The sequence below is a fragment of the Suricata suricatta genome, chromosome 1 (assembly GCF_006229205.1).
Source record: "Suricata suricatta isolate VVHF042 chromosome 1, meerkat_22Aug2017_6uvM2_HiC, whole genome shotgun sequence".
In the NCBI taxonomy this organism is placed as follows: Eukaryota; Metazoa; Chordata; class Mammalia; order Carnivora; family Herpestidae; genus Suricata; species Suricata suricatta.
The window spans coordinates 87,202,067-87,206,834 of NC_043700.1; the positions used below are offsets into that span (position 1 = coordinate 87,202,067).

Here is a 4,768-nt window from a genome sequence, read left to right on the forward strand (position 1 = left end):
CCCTTCGTAGGAAAGTGGATGGACCTTGAGGGTGTCATGCTGAGTGAAGTAAGCCAGGCAGAGAAGGACAGAAACCATATGTTTGCACTCATAGGTCTAGCAGGAAAACAAGAGAGACCTAATGGAGAACCAGGGGGAGCGGAGGAGGGAGAGAGAGTTGGGGAGAGAGAGGGATGCAAAACCTGAGAGACTATTGAATGCTGAGAATGAACTGAGGGTTGGAGGGGAAGGGGGAGGGGAGAAGAGAGGTGGTGGTGATGGTGGAGAGCACTTAAGGGGAAGAGCACTGGGTGTTGTATGGAAAACAATTTGACAATAAAATATTATGGAGCAAAAAAAAAAGAGTTGGGGGATAAGGAGTGATTGCTAATGGGTGTGGAATTTCTGTTATACAATTCTGTGAATATAATAAAACCCATGAATTAAAAAAAAAATAAAACCTCCTTTGGGACTGGAAAAAAAAAAGCAGAGGTTTCTTCTAAAATAAAAGATTCTATCAAAATGGTTCCAGGAAGTTAAACCTATTTGTAAGAAAATGAGAGCAAACTCCAGTAATTCAATCAGCATACCATAGTAGTTAAGATAAAGATTTTTTTCAGCCAGCTAGCATGGGTTTATATTTGTGTCTCTACTACCTGTGACCTTGATCAGGTTATATGCTTAACTCTTAACCAGCTGAACCCCCTAGGCACACTAGAATAGGCTGCTTTTAAATGTAGATCTTGATAAAATTAAATATGCTGTTATAACTACTATCTGAAATAGAAACAGAACTATACCAGCATTCCAAAAGTTTCCACATTATGCTTATCTTTTGCAGTCAGTATCAACTCAGAAGGGTAATCTTTATCCTGACTTCTTCCCGCATGCATTAGTATATTGCTGCTGCTTTGTTTTTTACATTTTCAATATGTATATAATACATACACACATTCATATATATCAAATATATGTAGCCTTTTTGCATCTTGATTCTGTCAGCATTGTTTGTGTATGGCTCCATGTCATAGCACAAAGATATAATTCATTTTATTTCTCCTTGCTGTATAGTAAGCCATTGTATATTTATATACTTTTGTTATTGCCGTGTTGATGAAAATTTTGGTTATTTTCTAATTTATATTACGTATTACTGCTATGAGGAATGTTGCCTCTTTTGGCAAATATATTTTTACATATTTATTGGTAGGATGGTAATAGTTGGTTCATAGGTTCTATGTGTGTTACACTGTAAAAGTACAGCTGAGCAAATTTGTAAATGGGGCAAATTTAAACTTTCAGCAGCACATGAGAATTCAAAAATTTTTACACACTTGCCAACACTTGAAATTGTCTTCCTTTTTTATTTTTAGCTTTCTGGTGGATATACAATGGTTTAGTCTATTTTATTTTACATTTCTTTAATGATTAGTGTATTTGAGCACTTTTCATATATTTATTTGCCTCTTGAATATTTCTCTTTTGAAGAGTCTGCTCAAGTATTTTTCTATTTTTTTGTATTCTACTTTTATAATATTGATTTGTAAATATTAAATATTTAACATGATTATTAAAGACATATTAATTTAATGTATAAATATTAAGTAATTTTTCCATTCTTAACTTATTTTTACTAAATAAATCTTACTATGGTCCATGCTGCCCTTTTTTTGATGCTTATCCTTTTGTCTTTTTAAAGAAATCTTTGATTCCCTAAGATCATAAGGGTAGTCTTCCATTTTTCTTTTAAAAGCATTGTTGTTTTACCTTCCATGTTTAGATTTATATTCTATCTATAATTGATTTTTGTTTATGGTATGAGTAGAGGTTAATATTAATTTATATAATGTAAGTATCCAAGTAACTTAGCATATTTGTAGAATAATCATTCATTTCCAGTGCTCTGCACCATAATGTGAACTTAGATATATCTATTTCTAGACTCTATTAATGCCTTCTTATTTATAATAGTTACTATGATCTTAATATCTGGTTACATAGATCCTCTAGATTTCTTCCTTGATTTGGCTTTACTGTTCTTTGTTATTTATATCCCTATTGTTTATACATAGTAGAAACAACTTGTCAGTTTATTCATATACATACACACATACATACAAGCACCAGCTTGAATCCTAATCTAGATAGGATTAGATCTGTAAATGAGTTGGGGAAATTTATATTACTGAAATGGTCAACATTCCAATTCACGGATATGCTATATTCCTCTATTTAAGAAGTTTTCCACAGAAACCTATCACTAACATCATAAAGTTTTCAGTATTGACTTTGCAAATCTTGCATTAAATTTATTTTTAGATACTTGATATTGTTAATCTATTAAAATTTAATAACATTTTAATTTTTATATTGTTTGGCACGCATAGAAATGACTTATGGCTTGTAATGTTGATTTTTTAATCCAGAAATCTGATTAAATTCCTTATTAATGTTAATATTTTGTAGATACTTTTAGATACTCTATAATAACAGTCAAGTCAGCTGTGAATAATGAAAGCTTAATACATGTATTTTTAAAATTTCTTATTTCTTTGTCATTCTATGAAGCTTATCTTGCCTGATTACAATTGCTTATCACTTCTTATATACTACTGAATAGAATTTGCATAGTGAGTGTATTTGTATCATTTCTGACTTAATGAATAAATCTTTTAATAACTCATCATTAAGTATAAGATTTGTTTGTGTGTCTTCATGGATACATTTTTGGTATATTTAGATTTAGGAAGTACATGCTTTTCTTGGTTTCAAAAGCTTTTTTAATGCTGAATGATTTCGAATATTATCAAAACTTTAAATAATGTATTGAGATAGTATTTATTTTAATGCACCTAGTTATATTAATTTTCAAGTGGTAAACAAATATAGCACTCCTGGAATAGAACCCACTTGTTTGTGACATGTTATTCATCTCTTATATTGCTTAATTCAACTTCCAAATAATTGGTTAAGGGTATTTACATCTATTGATAAGAAAGTATTGGAGAGCCTGGGTGGATCAGTCAGTTGAACAACCGTCTCTTGATTTTGGCTCAGATCATGATCCCAGGGTTGTGGGATCGAGCCCTGAATTGAGTTCCATGTTGACTGTGAAACCTGCTTGAGACATTCTCTCTCCCTCTGCCCCCTCCCTGCTCACATCCTCTCTTTCTGTCAGTCTAAAAAAATAAAGAAATAGATGAAAGAAAGAAAAAAGAAAGAAAGAAAGAAAGAAAGGGAATGAAAGAAAGAGAGAGAGAAAGAAAGAGGTGAGGAATTATCTGCTAGTTGGAGCTTGAGAGGTCCTGTATTCAAGGAGGATTATTTAGTCACCATGTCAGCTGGCCAGATGTTTCTCTTTCTTCATATGATGAAGACCAGGGATTTAAATGTATCCAAAAAGCTAGAGAGGCACCTTTTGTTCCTAACAGAATGGCGGCTTTTGCAACTATAATTGTTTATGCACTATATCAACTGAAGAGGAGGGGAAATACTAAAATGTCAGTTCACCTGATCCACATGCACAGGGTAGCTCAAGGCTTTGGTGTGGGAACAATGACTCTTGCTATGGGCTATTCTATGTTTGAAGAATTCTGGACAAAGCCTAACCCCTAGAATAGGAGCTGTCTTGGTTCTGTTGGTGGTGCTTGGTTTAGTTAAGAGTCTTATGTTGAGTGTGCATGTTTATGTTGAAAATAAATCATTTGATGGGTCAGACAATAACTTGTAATTTGAATATTGCCTTCCTTTCCTGTAGGCTTGATTGGCCTAATAACCAAATTATGAGTGACTAGTTAACCAGCGAGGTTATTCAGGGGAGTCAAGTGAGCACGAAAGAAGCCTGCCACTCTTCAGTGTTCTTGATAGTGGTAAATTATGAATCTTCATAAACTCTTCTGATGAAATTAGTTCTAAAAAGGACAACTTGCCAATCCCTGTGTACTCCCGGTTGCTGCAGAATATCACCTGCTTTGGATGTTGTATAGGTAGCCTGTTTGCGCCACTAAACTTAACTTTTTTCTGCCTGTCCTGCAGGCTGATAGAGTAGTTTAGTTGTTAGGGCTGGTGGATCTTAACCCTTTCAGAACAGTGCATGGAATGTAACACTATACGCTTCCCCACAACTGAAAATGTGTGTGTGTTTAAACCAAACCTAAAATGCTGACAACAGCTGCTTCAAAGTGGTATTTATTTCAGAATCATTCTTGTACACAGGAGAAGAACTATGGATCTCTGTTTAGCTGTTTTGTAATTGCAGAGTTACACATTTGCTGTTGAATTAGAATAATTCTTAAGTATCATCTTGAAATGGAAATGTGCATTTTAAGTAATAACGTAAAGGCAAATGAAAAACATTTTTAAATATAAAAATATTATCTGTATTTTTTTAAATCCTGAAATGCCCTACTCAGATTTTTATGTGAGATTTTAGATACGTTAGTAATAATTCCTTTTTTTAAAAATTATTTTCTGGAAGAGTTTATATAAAACGGATACTGTTTATTTCTCTTTCAATTTTTTAACGTTTATTTTTGAGAGAGACAGAGACAGAGCATGAGTGGGGCAGGGGCAGAGAAAGAGGGAGACACAGAATCCAAAGCTGGAGGACTGTGAGCTGTTAGCACAGCCCGACGCAGGGGTTCGAACCCACGAGCATGAGATCATGACCTGAGCCTAAATTGGACGTGTAGTAGACTGAACCACCCAAGCGCCCTTATTTCTTTTCTAAACACTTGAGTTAATTTACTAGTGGAAACTTTTCATGTGCAGTTTGATTTATGAAAAGTTT

The 4,768-nt window shown here is 33.7% G+C and overlaps 1 pseudogene; it reads left to right on the plus strand.

Moving 5' to 3' along the window:
* LOC115301318 overlaps positions 1–3,594 on the plus strand; it is a 17,339-nt pseudogene extending 13,745 nt beyond the window's left edge.
* The last annotated feature ends 1,174 nt before the right edge of the window (positions 3,595–4,768 follow it).